We start from the raw sequence: 19321 nt of genomic DNA on the forward strand, positions 1-19321 counted from the left end.
CCCTTTACAGTAAATATAGAAGTTGTTATCCATAAATTGTGTCTACTTTGTGAATGTCGTAACCTGAATCATCATGTTTTTTATCCTTATTCTTATGTAAACAATTTCATTCATTATTATACATTATTTCTTATTACCATTATTTTAGCAACATAAACCATTTGCCTCTCCAATACCTTAATATCAAAATACATTCTGCCCCTTAAACACCCCCCCCCCAAAAAAAAACCTTTACAGAGAATAATTTCATTATAATCAATTTTCTTTGGCCTTTCACGTCCATCAGGTTCCATTGAACCAATATACATCGTACAATAAACAATGTTGATGACAATGAACCTTCCATTAAGGGTATGAATATTCAATAGCTTGCCAAATTAAATTACGATCTTTGTCGGCTCATTAACTTGCCAATGAAAATTTCCATTCTCAATAAAAGATTCTCCGATATTCAACATGTCTTCTCTCATCCAACAATGTCACCCAGCTGTCAGGGAAGCATGTTTGTGGGTGTCGTGGATTGTCATGGACTGTCGTGTATGAGTCATGACAGTCAGCAGCTATGTTTCCACCAGGTAATCGGAGCTCCATATAAGATGCATGCATAGAGTAAAAAAAACACCATAAATCACAATTACCATATTCGATGTAATAGGCGCCAAGGGTGCTCTCAAAATTAGAAATGGGGGCTCTTATTAGAATATAATTTTGGTGAAAAAAAAACAGTTGAAAGATTGTAAATATCATAGTTTATGCTGACACCCTTAAATGTTTATATACGCCAAATATATTTTTCCAGAATTTAATTGCCCATAATTAAGGGTGCATATAACACACGAGTGTGTATTACTTTGTTGTATACTCCCCAGGGAGCTGAGAATGAAAATCGAGTAATCACTGATCCATTGACCGGGGTAATAATAGTGTAACGCTATGAGCATCCACTTGGTGAATGGATTAAAAATGCACTTATTATTATTATTACTGATCATATGTAGGCATCACCTACTCATAAACTCTACCGCAGTGGACAATGACCAAAAGAGATACATCTCGCGTATTTATTTAAACCTTTACTGTTGTGAAGAAAATTAGATGTCACCTGAACAGCACTTAAAAATGTCTCCTGGTTTAAGAATACTCACTCATTCTCAGTCTTTTGGGTGAGAATGGTTTTACGTCGTTTTTTTGCAATATTCCAGTAATATCATGGCAGGGGACACCAGAAATGGGCTTCCCACATTGTATCCATTTAGGGAATCGAACCTGGGCCTTCAGCATGATGGGCCAACGCTTTAACCACAAGGCTACCCCCGACAATAGACTGAAACCAAGGGAGTAAACATTTTGTTTTCCCAAAGAGGGCAATCAAATACCCAATGTGAATATAAAAACATGAATAAATACTCCACGGTTTGAAAATTATCTGCAGTCCAGGATTATGTAATGGCTATAGGTATTCAGAAAGTGATGACATGGTTCTTTTTTAGCAAAATTAATGTTTGATGCACGATAAACTGGCGATTATTGCATGCAGAATAAGAGTTTTACATGACAAGTGAAACCTGATTAAATGGAGCTGTTCACAAGATATCTATAAGGTTATAGTGATGATTATCACTCAAAATATGATGATCCTTTCCTGTAGATCTGTTTAAAGTTTTCTTAACAGTATCAAATGTTGTGGTAACTAGAGACAACTAAAGCGTTGATATCTTACAATATTCATATACCCTGGAACATCGATCATATGCAACCCATATCGATTAATTCATCAGACTGGTCTGCTGACTAGACATTGGCTAAATCAATTTATTGGAGCGCCACTAATGTCTACTTGTAACATAGGTTCAATTATTCAAAGTAAATGTGAATGTTGAGACTGTTTGAAGAGATTTTGAAGAGATATAACACGATGCGTGAGTGAATATTTGCTGAGTGAGAGTGGTTGTTGATCATTGCAGCAGTGAGTGATAAAACCGCTCAGAGAATACGTGAGACGCAGATGATGACATGACGATACTGAGCCAGAGATGATGGGTATGATCACACAACAGGGCAGCCAGCCCAAGTCTGTCTTCATCTATGTTCAACTCTCCTTCTTTCGCCAACCAAAGATGACATCCTTCACATGTCATCCATTTAGACTAACCAGTGCTGCTCACTTAACAGACCCACCATGCTCAGTGCTGCTCACTTCACCACTGCAGACAGCAGATTAGCCATGCTCAGTGCATCTGATCAGTATGACGATCTGACATAATGGTCCAAGTCACACCAACTAGCTGATCCAACAACAGTCCCTCCAAGCTACTCCACCTCGCTGTGCACCTGTCCTCAATGAGATAAAAACTGACCCTCCAGCTATGACCTCCATGACCTCACAAGGTCGTGTGACCTATCCTACGGAGGCACCATCAGCACCCATTACCATCTACAAAATGCATCATGCCATGCGAAAAAACAGTTTTCACCACAAACGAATGTCCTACATGCCATCGATTCTCCCACCATGACTGCACAAAGTGGTGTTTGCTGATGCAGATAGTGCTTGAACAATAGTGGCCTAGCCCCAGCCTCCAGATAAACGGCCATGATAAAGTTTTTAAATGGGGATTAACAGGACAATCTTTGCAATCAAATGCTAAACTACAAATGTCAATGTTGCTTGGCTGGTGCGAGGCTAGATAAAGCAGACACTATGTCAGGAAAGGTTAGCCAAGTGTACAGTGGGAGTATGTTTCTACACCATCGAACAAGGCTTTTTGTCCGCTTATTTGCAATTTAATGCCATCCTTATTTCATCATTGTGACATTTTAATGTAGCTTTTAACTTTCGTTGCACAAGCGTTGAATGACGGGCCGTAAATGGGTCCAGGTATTTCACCAAAGTCTATGTCGAGAAACGTTTCAATTATTGCTTAAATGGACAGAAAATCACAGATTTATGTCACATTACCTTTGAAGCATGGCTTAACTGTTTAAAAGTTGTGGTAAAATTATGGACTTTTTTCATTATGAAATAAAATTATTTTTAAAAAGGTAACATTTTCTGCTTTCTAAACAAACCAGAAACCAAATCATGTTATTGATGTCAAGTTGCAAGTTTATCATGAGCATCTTAGTTCACTGCGGTGATATTGGAGATATCGTGCTTGTGTGTTCTATCATAGTCTTAGATCAACTGAAATGCATGACTCCGGTAGCACAAAATGAATTGGATACCAATCTATTTGTAGATATATAATGGGACTCCATATCATATTACCTGGCAGAAATCACTTACACTGGTATCAGTCTTCATCCTTATTTCCAGCTTGGTGGATACACATGATGACAACACAGTGAAAACATAGTTCGATAAAAGCATATATACAGCATATATACAGCAAATGGCCATGACCCAAAAATAAGTTTGTTATATCTACAGTTCGTTATAAGCGTTATAAACCTTACTGTATACACATACCACAATGCATCACAAACTTGACATTAAACTGTGAAATCTCTCCAAAGCATTTTAATGATGTCTTGGGTCCCTCTAATTCAAAGATAAGGTTACCTTCTATTTCTTAAAAAGATCATTTATTTTTGTAAAGGAGAATCTAACTGCAGAGATAATTTTTTTAGGATAACATATCTGGATATTTTGTCTTGTCTGATGTTAATATGTCATCTAATGGATATGCACATTATTTAGATATTAATGCAGCTCTGAGTTCTCTTCCTTTCCTAGCATTAGTGGAGAGTTTTTTTCAGTCCAACCAGTTGTTAGGCAATTATTACAGAAGTAGAATTTGGAGCTGAATATAGTCATCTATTCACAGGATCACTCCTACCCTCCACAAAAACAAACACGCACATAAAAAATAAAATAAAAAAATAACCAATTAATTTTGGAAAAAAATTAGTAACGCTAATTAATAACTACTTTTTGTAGCCTACTTTGCTTTGATTGCAAGTTGTTATATGATCACTATTCCATCTTTCGGACAATCCTGCACATCCTTCTGGCAAATAAATTATAAAATTGCTTCACAGACCCTACAAAAATAAAAGTGATTTTTTCATAATAAGTACGCACTGGATTTCTTGTACTGGCTGCAGTGTCCAAGCTGATATATTTTTTTATCCCCTAAATACCGAGCGCCAGGCAGGATAACAACAAGTTCCATCTTTTAATGTCTTTTGGTATGATGCGGCCACGGATCAAACTACTGTCCTTCCTTTCTCCAGGCGATACTCAATCTAACATATTTTACCTTCTACTATGTTTGGCATGGTAAATTACGCAAATGTGATCTTGACAGTGATGTCATATACTGTGATGACTCTTGATTTTGTTCTCAGGGAGAGATTTTCCAGATATGAGTCTACCAATAGAAAAATCAATTTTGTAAAATGACCTATTTTATATCACCAACTTGAAGTACAGAGTTATATTTTCCAGGTTAAATGATATATGCTGAAACTGGAAGCAGTGCTACAGATTTATTTAATCCCACATCAAGAGAGAAATTTAATGACAAGAAAATACAGGCCCTGGCTTGTATTGAAATTATGTCACAATTGGTATTCTGCCATGACACTGAAGAATGCTTGATTTTCATTGCTCAAAATCAGGTATCCAATTCCATTTGATACTCAGAAACTAACATACTTTTTCATACAAAAACTTGCGTATGAAACAATCGATGATAACCTAGGCATCGATGCTGCAACACTGGCTGCTGATAACTCACTGGAATTGTATACACTCGTAATCGAATATCGGTGATGCCTAGTCACACATTTGACATCTCATGCTGAAGCGCTCGGTTCCAAATAATAATAAGAGGTATTTAATCTACAGTTAAACCACCTCAAATTTGGAACACTAGTTTACCTCCTAAATCATGTACGGCACATATATAATATTTCGAAATATGGAAATTAATGATAATGTAGGAGAAGCTAAATATCATCCTTTGAAATACATATATTCATCCAAAAAACATATGTCAGAGTTAGACTCTCAGTCTACACTGGGAAACAATCATTGGCTTTGGGATTAATTATAGTAATGCTATCCCAGCAAAAATTACATCACGCTATATGTACATCAAGGAAAAAATAAGCACAACTTATTTCCACATGAAATGTCAATCTTAAAAAAAATATGTTCTGATCAAATACATTTGTTTTTGTTTACAAAGTGAACTACTCATATTGCAATACAAAAACCAACATCAGGTACCTAATGATGTGATTTAGAACTGTTCTTAGATGATGGTTATTTTGATTTCCCTTTCATCTTTCTCAGTATCTTTGCATCATGCATATGATTCAGTGCATGTGAACTCATGAAGACCTTGGTTCGAATTGGTCTTCAGCAACCAATGCTTTCCTCCCAAATGAAGTTCCTGGTTAGAATCGGCCAAAGATCCAGGTTAGAATTGGTTTTCAGCAACCAATGCTTTCCTCCCAAATGAAGTTCCTGGTTAGAATCGGCCAAAGATCCAGGTTAGAATTGGTTTTCAGCAACCAATGCTTTTCTACCCCTGGAGATCCAGTTTAGAATTGGTCTTCAGCAGCCAATGCTTTTCTCCCCCTGGAGATCCAGGTTAGAATTTGTCTTCAGCAACCAATGCTTTTCTCCCCCTGGAGATCCAGGTTAGAATTGGTCTTCAGCAGCCAATGCTTTTCTCCCCCTGGAGATCCAGTTTAGAATTGGTCTTCAGCAGCTAATGCTTTTCTCCCCCTGGAGATCCAGGTTAGAATTTGTCTTCAGCAACCAATGCTTTTCTCCCCCTGGAGATCCAGCTTGGAATCGGTGGTCAGACTCACTGACTTGGTCAATGTGTCATTACCAATTGAGTAGAACAATTCTCATGATGTCAATCACTGGATTGTCTGGTCCAGACTTGATTATTTACAGACTGTCGTAATATAGCTGGAATATTGCTGACCGTGGCGTTAAACCACAAACAAACAAACAAACAAACAAATCAACAACAGTACATGTGACCATCAGGAGCAACATCAGTGTACGTGTGCTAACATTTCACCAGATAGTGGTATCGTAGCCATCTATTAAAAGGGATCAATGATATTTCCTACAGAAACATGGATGTTTGGTATAAGACAATAAAGAAGGGATGTGCTTGACATATTTCTCGCTGTATAGGTGACAGGAATGGCACTGCAGTGATGTACAGCAGTAAGAGCGTGCTATCTCCAGGACCACCCTGGCACATCCTCCCTTCCTTCTACATACATGTATGTCGTACATATGTTAGTTTCTCCATGACAGGGAGAAAATGGCTTCCTAACTGATGTACCAGATGGTCTCCCACACACTCAACGGTCTAAATCAGACAGTTTAGGAGAGATGGTCTTGTACATCCGTTCAGCTCTTTTTATGACACAGTAAACATTAACCCAAAACAAGCACACTGGAGTTTACGACAGGCAATGTATGTTTCTTCTTTTCTGTGGCAAAATGTAACTGTTTGTTATTAAACATACTTTTATGGTCATTTTCTAAAAATAAAAACACAAAATGAATAGCAATTTCCTGCACATATTAATTTATTTTGGAAAAAAACCTTTCCATATTCAAAAAAGCAGGGTAGATTGCACAATTCTGACTATATCATGAGCGTGTGTTTATGAATCACTATCTAACAGTGATGATACCAGGTGTTTGTGATAAGGTGATTGTATCCTGCCCCACTGGAGCCACCATCACAAACACATGCAAAGGCAAGTCCAAATAGGGAATTGCATTGGACATCAATTTGAAATGGGCAATTCTTACAGATTAGCTAATAGTTGGTTGGAGGTGGGGGGAGGTGGGGGGTAGTCTACAGGTTTAAGTGTTTGCTTGTCATGATGAATGTCAGGGTTCATATCCTCTCATTCGATCTGTGTGTCACCTTCTAGGATATTGCAGCAATGTTGCAAAACGTGGAGTAAAACAAGTATTTGTCACAGAGTGACGAAATATCCCCCGCCTGTACACCATAGTACCAAATATGAAGACAATCCAGCGATTAGTTCTTGAGATATTGTGGCAACACCGTTTTCCAACTCCAAAAACAGATTTGCCTACTGTGACCTTGAAAATGGGGTCAAGGTCACCAAATCTGACAGGTGTATGCGGTGTCTGTATATACACTATAGTTCCAAATATGAAGACAATCCAGCGATTAGTTCTTGAGATATCGCGGCAACACTGTTTTCTAACTCCAAAAGCAGATTTGCCTGCTGTGACCTTGAAAATGGGATCAAGGTGACCAAAACCGACTGGTGTCTGCGGAGTCTGTATATACACCATAGTTCCAAATATGAAGACAATCCAGTGTTTAGTTCTTGAGATATCGCAGCAACACCGTTTTCCAACTCTAAAAGCAGATTTGTCTGCTGTGACCTTGAAAATGGGATCAAGGTCACCAAAACCGACTGGTGTCTGCGGAGTCTGTATATACACCATAGTTCCAAATATGAAGACAATCCAGTGTTTAGTTCTTGAGATATCGCGGCAACACCGTTTTCCAACTCCAAAAGCAGATATGCCTGCTGTGACCTTGAAAATGGGGTCAAGGTCACCAAAACCGACTGGTGTCTGCGGAGTCTGTATATACACCATAGTTCCAAATATGAAGACATTCCAGAGATTAGTTCTTGAGATATTGCGGCAACACCGTTTTCCAACTCCAAAAGCAGATATGCCTGCTGTGACCTTGAAAATGGGGTCAAGGTCACCAAAACCGACTGGTGTCTGCGGAGTCTGTATATACACCATAGTTCCAAATATGAAGACAATCCAGTGTTTAGTTCTTGAGATATCGCGGCAACAAACAGGTGGGACGTACGGACGGACATACGGACGGACGTACGGACGGTCGTGAATACTATATCCCCCGCTTCGCGCTTTCGCGCGGCGGGGGATAACTACAAAATCAGTCTGACGGCTACACAGACTACAAATAACACACAACTCTTAACAGGCAAGATCAGTCTCTCAAACAGACCCCTACAGCATTTATTAAAAAAAACATTCACCCCATTGCAGTCTTATCCCTTCTCAGCTCTATCAGCCTGAATTCTTCCTGTTCTCAGATCTAGGAAATTAAGAGACTTGAGGGGTCCTTAGTATCTTAAAGGTTCTCTTATGGAATTATTTTTATTTAACCTCATACATAACCTTATATCAGGGGCCCTAAGGTCTAAAGCAGGATCAGCAAACCTTAACACATGGGACAGATTTCTTAAATACAGTGCAGGTACAAGGAAATAAGATATAAACACACAATTGTGCAAGATGTCATTATTACTTAATGATCTAAAAGGGAAAAAGCATGACTGCTTACAATAGACTAATCTGCTATATCTGAACTTGGTTAAACTTGTGAATATTTCATTACAATATCAAAATAATTTAAACTGGATTAAGTGTCGTCAGAGAGAGAGAGAGAGAGAGAGAGAGAGAGAGAGAGAGAGAGAGAGAGAGAGAGAGTCTCAACTTGATGTACTGTGTTGAATATACTTCCACTATACACACCATATACATGACCTGTCTGGACTACTATATCCTAGTACAGTATACACAAAGTATATGGGACAAAATTCCACTGATTCAAATCCCTCCTGTCACAGCTCCTGCTTCAGGACCTGATGTTCCTGTTCTCCTGGGGTTGAGTGAGCCAGCTTGCTGCCCTGCTGAAACACTGCCCCAGTCACCACAGTATTTAGCACTCGCATCCATAAAAAAAAATGTCAATTTGATTTGACTTGCTGACGATTTGTCATACGTTATGACTCATTGAGAATGAAAACCTCCAATTAATTGATCATTACCTAAATCATTGATTACAAATACACATGTATGGGGTATTACAAAAGCATGTCTTAGAACAAACAATGTGTAAAGATTTTGTAATAAAAATGCATTGTCAGCTCCAGTTTGGCAAATGTTTGCTTGAGGTGCAAAGAGAGGCAATGGTACACAGATTCCATGTGAAGACCAGGACGAAAGTTGCATAACAAACAGACGAATATAAAATCCTTATTGACGACAACTTAAGCACCTACATGGAGAAGCCTTTGCAAATATTGTCAAATACTGATCCCCACAGAACAATATTGTGAGAAGGAAAGGAAGAAATATACCGGACAGAAATCCGACCGAGTGGACATAATCCTCATCAATACAGACTCAGGGCAATTTCCTGATGGGACACCAACATGGCCTCATTATCAGGCACCACAGCGAGAAGAGAAAACATTCTCAACACCTTTCATCTTTGATAAATTGCTCCATCCCACACAAAAAATCGGCAAAGACTTAGCCTCCAAGAACGCTGGAACCCTGACAACTAAATCATAACATTAGGCCATTCCATGAAATCTTACCTGGTGAGAAGGTCCTTGGAGTCTTGCTCCAGCTCCAAGAAGGGTCCCAGTCAATTATGTGATCAGTAAAAGTCCCCGATTTGCCTCTTGTGAGGAGAGCCTATCCTGACAGTGTGAAGAGAGGTTCAAGTTTGATGAGGAAGACCCACGTAATGACCAGGGATCGCCTCGGTAATCCAACGTCATTACCCGAGGAGGACAGGCATCGGAATCTGGCTGGAGAAAACGCTCATTTGTCTTCAGCCTGATTATTCTATAACAAATCTCAATCTGTCCATGGAGTCGTTAGCTATGAACGATCACAATACAACGTTGGCACAGCTCAAAGTTAGCCCCTCACAACACTAGACACAATACAACCATTTGCAACTCGCCTGCTTAATGACAGGCTTGTCGCGATCAAAGATTTCAATGATCTACCAACTCGGCTATCCAACTCAGCTGTCAAAGCCAGCACATGTTCATCTGAAACCAAGACGGGTTCAAACCACATTCAAAACATAGAGTTAAAGCTCCATTCAAAACACAGCTATGGAACTCCACAGATGCGCAGTGATTTCAGTTTGTTTTGGTATCAGAGAGCCAGAGAGACCCTGCCAGTCAACAAGACCGATTCTGCATTATGACAACTGCAGCAGCATCACTATCTCCAACCAGATGGGGCAACGATAGATAGATAGACTCACTCAGTGAGCAATTGAGGCCTGGCTAGCAGAGCTTCTTCGGTACAAAGACAACCTCCCAAGCTCGCTGCTTCCCTCACTTCAGCTCAATGCCGAGAAATCCCTCGGGCATTCGTTCAACACAAAACAGCACAGGCTTGAGAAATATAATTGAGCAGTGTTAGCCCGCATAAGGTTGAGGCAATGGATGGCAGTAAGAGCTGGCTTGAATGCGAGGCTGCATGTGCTGCTATTCTGTGCATTTATCCATGTCCAGGATTGCAATGGTCATATGCATAGATTTCAGTGGCAGCTGGCCATTCTGCTCAGACTCATTACATGATGTTCTTTGTTTTATTTATCTGTGTATTTCTTAGGGAAGTAATTTACATCCCGAACCTGTGAGCAGCTTTTAAATGACAAGCTGTAGATGATGAGAACCAGTTAATTCAGAGGAAGGTGTTGGTTCAAGGATTAAAGAATATTAAATTGAAAATATTGATCTCCATTCAGACCCATGCAAACAGGATGGCCATACTATAATTGATGATTTCATGTCATAAAATTTATACAGGATCACAATCGACAGAAATGTAGCGAATAATGTTATCGAGAAATCTCGACCTGTAATTGAATGCTTAAATAAAACACAGAAATCCTTTCATATAAAAAATATTACATATTTCAAATTATATATATTTTGGGGGCTTTTGCTAATACTTCAAAATTATTATATATAAATTTCATGATCCCAAAAATAATTTTACCGGCCTTATAAATATATTAATCTAATTCCATTAGGTAATATTTAGATAGGACGGGTGTAGCTTGGAGAAATATAGCTTGGAGAAATTTCACATTGTACAATAATCAGCTAGTGGGAAAAGAAATTCTGCTATGTTGTAATGTCATATCACACAATGCAGGGGAGACAACTGGTCCTGACATGAGATTACGACATCATACCACACAGATGCGGAAGGCATCAGTATGAAAATAGCCACAGGCAACGCTAAACAATATTACCTATCAACACAACAATTCATGCTTAATTCTTATGCCACAATGTCACGATTGATTAGACGTTGTAGAACTTCCTCAGTAGCCATCAATAAATTGATTCTTGTTTATTTCCGAGGAAAATCTATGCAGTGACAAAGACAAATCAACGTTGACCTGCTCTTGGTCTTCGTTTATTCTCACCATTATGTTTGACACTGGTGCCACCCAAGATGGGGTTATTCATCCTCATTGACGGCGCCAACAAGGCACTGATGGTTTTCAAATATCGCATGCATAATACTGTCTCAGTGATGTCTAGATCTTACCAGGATAATTCACCACACTATCTACACTAGGAGTGTATTGATTAAATGATTATTCTTTCAAAGTAGGCTGGTAGATTTTCGCTCTGTTTTATGATGCAAATTACATATCGTCTTTTATGGTCAGCAGAAGAAAGATCATGTTAACTATTCTGGAAATATACATGTCAGCAACATTTTAGTCGTAAAGCTTCCATCCAAGATATGATTAAAACATTCCAGTTTTTGTTCATTTCGGATGTTTGCACAGGTGCTGCTTTATGGAAGATAGATGACGGAAGATGGAAGATGGATTCTGCGGTTTCTACAAAATACTCATCATGTACTTTAAATGAGAAAAACAACTTCATATGGAGAATGACACCCTTTCATGGATCTTTAAGAACACGCAGCTCTTAGCAGCTGGTCTTTTTATAATTTTAACTTGAACACAAACGTTTAAGTGAATTTGCGAAGATGTGTGCGTGTTTAAGGTTGAAAGACATTATGAAAGGCACAAGGAACCATGTGGAGAGATAAACATTTTAATATCCAACTGTTCTGTAAGAAACAAAACGTCTGGTTAAAGTGGTAGGCAACTGCCACAATAATGTCAAAAACATCACCATTAATGTTACATGTGTTAATGTAACATGTGTTAATGTGAGTTGAGTTGAGTTGAGTTGAGGTGAGGTGAGGTGAGGTGAGGTGAGGTAGTGAGTGAGTGAGTGAGTGAGTGAGTGGAGGCAAGGCAAGAATGAGCTTAACACCATAAGATATCCCCCAGTCAACAAAAGATTTGATACATTGATTGGTAATACTGAACTGGGGTCAGAGCTCTCCCACAATGGCCCATGTTACCAGTTTTCTCAGCACCGTACAATCCTTAAAGGCTTCACAGAAGTGGTTAACATCTGAGACCTGCATCACATCATGATCACCTCCATGATGTAATGCATAATGTCTGCCCACAGAGTGGAAGGTCGAATGTTTGATCCTTGGCCGCATCATACCAAAAGACACTAAAAAATGTAACTTGTCACCCTGCCTGGCGCTCTGCATTAAGGGGCTAAAAGAAGGACTAGTCACTTCAAAGTCAGTTTACGATTGCATGGTATCTCAGTGGGCTAGCACTATACACCATAAAACCAACTGGACTAATACAAAAAGCCACTGACGCATGTATGGACATCTCTGTCAAGTGAAATAATCTGGAATGCGATGTTAAACCCAACTTCACCTCACATCAAGTCTTGATGTATCCAAAATACAGATCAAAGCAGCGTTAACAAAACTCGCTTTCACAAAAAGTATATTTTAAAGTTCTATTTGACATGACATCGACATCATAGTAAAACCCAAATAAGAAAAATCAACATTTCAGTTTCCTGCCTTGACAGACATCTACATCATGTGTTTTTGCAAATCAGTCTTTCCATCTTACTGATGCAGGGATGACATTCCTAAATATATCCCCAAATCTCAAATATCACAGCTCAGCCCTGAAAATTTCATGAGTCTAAAATTACTGAAACACAAGTAGACATTTCAAGCATAAATATGAGAGCGATAACACTTGGAAAAGGTCATCATTTCATGGTTTACGACACTGAATAACATACGCTCAAGTTGTCAATCTATAGTCCCATATGCAATTAATAATGGCACTGTGATAAATACCTCCATTATCAAGTCAGATAAATACACGCCTGAACCAATGTTGTCATTGAAACTATCGAAACCAAAACAATTCCTGCATTCCAGAATTGATGCTCGTTTAAGTTTATTTTAAATTTTTCTAAAAAAAATATATGTCTTATTTTTTGGTTAATTGATAATCATGGGTTGAAGTTAAAAATACGAAACCAAATACTGAACAAGAAGCATTTGAGACATTTCTCATACTTTTGAAACAAGATACATGTATATCAATAAAAGAAAAGAACAGCAAGAGACATCTTGTATCTTTCGATTAACATGAAATTTTTCATTCAGTAGAAACTTTAAACATGTTCGAGAATAATCAAAAAAGGGGGTCATAGTTACAAAGGAAGGAAAACTGCACGGAGATCAAAATGATGAAAGATTGTCATGGTGATCATAGATTTCCGAAATAGGATGCATTGTGTCCAAGAGGTATGATCTTCTATCAGAAGAGGCTGTACTTTTATTGTATAACAAAGGGGGCACGGGTGGCCCAGTCGTCTAAGGCGCCGCGATTCGCTGTGCAGAGTTGCGTCCCTTGGGCACGCCAGAAACCTATGATTGTGGGTTCGAATCCCGGTTCGCCCCGATTATGTTTCTAGGTTTGTCAGCACCATACCCGTGCTCGTGGGTTTCACCGAAGTGGTAAACGTCTGAGACCTGCATCACTTCGGGCTTTCCTCCCACATTAAGCTGACACGCCGCGATATAACTGGAATATTGTTAAAAGCGGCGTTAAACCCAACTCACTCACTCACTCACTCACTATTGTATAACAATGTGATTTTTAATGGTCAGTAATGTCTCAGCTCTATCATCTTGGTCAGAAAACCTAACCAGATCTTGGTTTTGACAAAGTAGTGCAGACAGATTTGGCATTGTGTTTATTCCCAGTGATGTACTACATTATCAACAGGTCCTGATGGGGCATACAAATGAAAAAAATATCCAAAACGTAAGATGAGTCAATTTTTTATCACAAAAGATTAACATAAAATGTCATTAAAAAACTGCTCAGCCTAAATTTTAACTATAGTGTTTTTTCGTAATTGTACAAAAATCTTGAAAAAGTGGTATATGAGTAGATTTGAGACCAGAATTCCAGTCAGGGTTTGGTACATTGTATTTGCAAACATAAATTGTAGTACTCTTTCCCACAGACTGATGCGTGCGTGCGTGCGTGCGTGCGTGCGTGCGTGCGTGAGTGAGTGAGTGAGTGAGTGAGTGAGTGAGTGAGTGAGTGAGTGAGTGAGTGAGTGAGTGAGTGAGTGAGTGAGGTTTATTAGTTTTGAAGAATATGCCAGTTATAAACAAGTTTAACCTCGTGTCAAAGATTATTGCACTTATATAGTGACGTGCATGCACATGTGGCTGCTTGTGCTAGTCCGGACTGGTGATGATTCTATATTGCTAACCCACTGAGATACCATGCCGCAGTTTATTGACTCCAAGCCGACCAGTCCTTGTTTCAAACCCTTAATGCCGAGCAGCAAGCAGGGTAACAATAATACCATCTTTTAACATCATTTGGTATGACACAGCCTGAGATCGAACCAAGGGCCTTCTGCTCTCCGGGCGAACGCTCTACCACTCGACCACTCAACCACAGGGGTGTTCAGTCATAAGGGGAGGAAAGCTCAAAAGTAATGTGCAGATCAGAGACATTGACCACTCTGGTGAAACCCACAAGCAGAGAAAAAAATTAAACAGAGCAAATCTGGAATTCAAACCAACCATTACCGTTTCTCACAACTTTGTGACAAACTCAACATCGTGAATTGCAACACCTTAGACACAGGCCATCCATGCCACCAAGGACGTTATAACCCAGCTGATCCGACTTTCTCAAAGACAAAGGAGTCACTGAGATGAACACTTGAGTACAAGACAGCTGGAAATGCCATGCACTAGTTAACTACAGGCCCCTGTTAGTAGACCACAAAACACTGAGGAGGAAAGTTACAACACAGAATGAGGGCATACACAACAATCATCGGAGACTTAACCGTGAGCGTGTGTGATGTAGACTCCAGCAGCACGTGTGGGAGCCACCATCACCTGTTCCTCACATGCTGGATCCCCGTAGGTAAGCCTGGCAGGAAATACTCTCCGCACTTGCTTAAATACTAATATGTACAATAGGAAACATACTGACTACTCATTAACTCATTTAACACTAATAGAGAGGCACGCTTATAACATTACCCTTGCATCAGGGATTCACTTTGCCAGATTGTCTGACATTATTTTAAGTACATTCTCATGCAAGATTTTTAACACTGCTGTCCATGACATGATATTGCACAAAATGACTTAAGAAATTTCCACTTTGGTTCATCAGGTATTTCTTTGGAAAACTGACAGATGATTTCAAAGGCAAAGCTAACCAATTCCATGGACAAGGTTAACCAACTCCTTTCACAAAGGTAATTAATTCTATAGACAAGGTTAACAGATTCCAAGGACAAAGCGAACCCATTCTCTGGACAATGTTAATCCATTCCAAGAACAAAGCAACCTATTCTATGGACAAGGAGAACTGATTCCAAGGACAAAGCAAACCCATTCTCTGGACAATGTTAATCCATTCCAAGAACAAAGCAACCTATTCTATGGACAAGGAGAACCGATTCCAAGGACAAAGCAACCTATTCTATGGACAAGGAGAACCAATTCCAAGGACAAAGCCCAAGCTCACTGATTCCTATGGATAAGGTTAACCGATTGCATGAGCTGATAAACAGATCTGAATGTCTTCAACATGTTGGACTTCTCGCTCTGGAAGCAGCCCTTCTGCCCTGATCACACAACACTGCTCTTTACTGGAATAAAAGAAATGAATAGGTGTGCAGGGGTTAACATTTCACCTGTTCCTCACCTGTGGTAGATCCTCGCTACTATTACCCCACACCTGTAAGTGTAACACACCCTCCCTAAGCTTACACATTGTGGCATTCCAAACATGAATCCTCTCAAGGAATTCACACCTTGTAATTGCTGAGCCGAAGGTGATAATCACCTTCTTACTTAGCCAATCTGTTAGGATTAAAGTATTTAAAACATATTACAGTTTTCACACCCAATTAACACTAAGCTTCGACAGGAACTAGAAATTCCTGTATTTGACAGTATATGACTTAAATGTATTACTTTAATGGGCTTTGTTACATTATATTAATGTGGTAATGTTTGTTTAACATCCTTGAAGCTTAGGGATAATCAATATTTGATAATTTCAGATGTTTTTCTGTTTGGAAAAACACCGTAATAGATTTAAAGAAATTAAAGTATTCTCTAATTCTGGAAACCTATGTTAAGCATGATACAATTACGAAATAGCCGGTTTAAGTGGCATTTGTTGCAAGATGTCATGATCTGGGATGATCACAGTCAAACCAGATTCCTTGGTGCTTATGTCTACCTCTGATTTCAGTGACGGTGCCACCAGTCGAGGTAATCATACTAAAACTCAAATATCAACGTTTTGTGTTAACCTTCTCAAGACTCAAGACATGTAATTGTCTCGGATCCCTGGTACTCATGGAAACGTCAATACAACTTTTCTTGCATTCCGCGTGTCTGGCACATTCCAAACATCATGAAATGTCTTGGAAGTCAAGAACCCTCAAAATTCAATCTGGTCTGCACGATTAGATGGTAGATTGAAGTATCTCTGTAATCGTACAAACATAGGCCCACATTGGTGTACAGGCCTACCCTGCAGGTTAGGCCTACATGGGAGTATAGGCCCATATTAATGTGCTGACCCATCCTGGAGTAAAGGCCAAACCTTGGAGTATAAGCCCACACTGCAGTATAAGACCACCCTGGTGAATAGACCCACACTGGAGTATAGGCCCTCGTTTTTGTATAAGGCCACACTGGAGTATAGGCCCACACTGGTGTAAAGGCCCACACTGGTGTATAGGCCAGACTGGTGTATAAGCCCACACTGGAGTATAGGCCCACACTGGAGTATAGGCCCCCACTGGAGTGTAGGCCCCTACTGGAGTATAGGCCCCTACTGGTGTGTAGGCCGCCACTGGAGTATAGGCCCCTACTGGAGTATAGGCCCCCACTGGAGTATAGGCCCCTACTGGTGTGTAGGCCCACACTGGTGTATAGGCCCCTACTGGAGTATAGGCCCCCACTGGAGTATAAGCCCCCACTGGAGTATAGGCCCCCACTGGTGTATAGGCCCCCACTGGAGTATAGGCCCCTACTGGAGTATAGGCCCCCACTGGAGTATAGGCCCCCACTGGAGTATAGGCCCCCCACTGGAGTATAAGCCCCCACTGGAGTATAGGCCCCCCACTGGAGTATAAGCCCCCACTGGTGTATAGGCCCCAACTGGTGTATAGGCCCCCACTGGTGTATAGGCCCACACTGGAGTATAGGCCCCCACTGGTGTATAGGCCCCTACTGGAGTATAGGCCCACACTGGAGTATAGGCCCCTACTGGTGTGTAGGCCCCCACTGGAGTATAGGCCCCCACTGGAGTATAGGCCCCCACTGGAGTATAGGCCCACACTGGAGTATAGGCCCACACTGGAGTATAGGCCCACACTGGTGTATAGGCCCCCACTGGTGTATAGGCCCCCACTGGAGTATAGGCCCCCACTGGAGTATAGGCCCCCACTGGTGTATAGGCCCCCACTGGAGTATAGGCCCACACTGGAGTATAGGCCCCCACTGGAGTATAGGCCCACACTGGAGTATAGGCCCCTACTGGTGTATAGGCCCACACTGGAGTATAGGCCCCTACTGGTGTATAGGCCCCCACTGGTGTATAAGCCCACACTGGAGTATAGGCCTAAGGATGTATAGGCCCAACTCACTAACAAGGGGCAGGCTGGTGCAGACTCCATGACTTTACAAGCATTTATCTCCAAATTAAAGTATTTAAATACTTTTTAAGACTTTTGAAGATTCCCTTCATTTTCAGAAACATTTTTGAAACATTTCATATCAATGTCTGAATAAGAGACAGGTCCAAGGCTAACTTACCCCGTTTACCAATGCAAACTATACCTTCAAATATGATTCAAGTCATCCTCAATCTCATTAAAATACCTTCAAACAACCAACCATTCACAAAACATAAGTAATATTTTATATGTGAAAAAGTAAAATGCTGGGTCACTATTCAACACTTTCACACCTATGTCTTCTTCTCCATCACCTGGCCGACATATGTGTCTCTCCTCATTAAGCAGGCCTCATCCCCCCTTCTAACACATACATCCCTGCTTCTCGACTGCTAAGGGATCAAGCACCTGCAAGGAGCCATGAAATTGACCGTCAAGCCTACTGTGCAGTGCCTTCCAACTGATGTTAACTAATTGATACAAATAGCAACCTCCCCATGCTTCCAATCTCCTTGAAACATCTTTAATGTGCTTATGTAACTGTTTTACATCCGGTGCTAGTTGGCATGCGGTTTAAACGCACCATAATTAAGTAAGTATATTCACAAGCGCTCAAAAAGCATCTGAAAATAATGCTTAAGAAAACAGCCTTGCCCCCAGCAATCAGCAAATCATCGCTGAAAACATAACCTCCAGATCAACACACAGCACAATCATTTCAAGATGCCCTATGAATCAAAGAATTCAGGCCAGAAATAGAAACCGCATTCACCTTACTTTCAACAAGACTGAAGAAGAAATTGTGATATATTCTCCACAAATGTCATCACTGAAATCAAGATAAACATATGGATATTGTCATCGACAAAATTGAAAGATGTCTTTAAACAATTTATTCATAACACATACAAAAGGATCCAGACCTGGGCCCACTTGCACAAAGCAATCTTAGCACAAAGATTATCGTAACTCCCATACTTTAACATAGGCTTACAATAGTCTTAGCACTAAGATTGCTTTGTGCAAGTGGGCCCAGAAATTGGCACAATTCTAATTTAATGCCACCCCAAGATATTAAGGTTGAAACTCAGAATGTATGATTAACCTGTCGTGGACAATCCGAGAATATGAAATGGCTTTCTGCTGTGATATTAGTCTGGCATCGCTTTCATTATTTATGAATGTACACCATACCAACATTGAAACCAACCTTGACAAGGCAGAAACACAATGTTTGCCCGGACAAATCTCAGTTTCACTGAAGAGCTCATTAATCGCATCCCATAACCAACCCTTGACCAAAAGATGAAAATACATCATCAGTGATTACGACAAAAGCGAGCATTATTATTCCAAATCAAGTAGCAAACCATCCGGTCTTCAGCAT

General features: G+C 40.1%; 2 protein-coding genes across 4 annotated transcripts in view; one reads left to right on the forward strand and one right to left on the reverse strand.

Moving 5' to 3' along the window:
• Window positions 1-19321, reverse strand: part of LOC139446192 (plexin-B-like) — a 222278-nt gene that overhangs the window by 183220 nt on the left and 19737 nt on the right. For 2 of the 3 annotated variants that reach the window (XM_071227509.1, XM_071227499.1), the window contains exon 1: window positions 9397-10065. The exons of the other annotated variant lie outside the window; for it this stretch is intronic. The gene's annotated coding sequence lies outside the window, so the exon portion shown is untranslated. Of the gene's footprint in view, window positions 1-9396; window positions 10066-19321 lie in introns of those variants that run through there. 3 annotated transcript variants of the gene reach the window in all.
• Window positions 1-19321, forward strand: part of LOC139445505 (uncharacterized) — an 81061-nt gene that overhangs the window by 23925 nt on the left and 37815 nt on the right. The window lies entirely within an intron of this gene.

This window comes from Haliotis cracherodii, unplaced genomic scaffold (assembly GCF_022045235.1).
Source record: "Haliotis cracherodii isolate W230 unplaced genomic scaffold, xgHalCrac1.p SCAF_6, whole genome shotgun sequence".
Lineage (NCBI taxonomy): Eukaryota > Metazoa > Mollusca > Gastropoda > Lepetellida > Haliotidae > Haliotis > Haliotis cracherodii.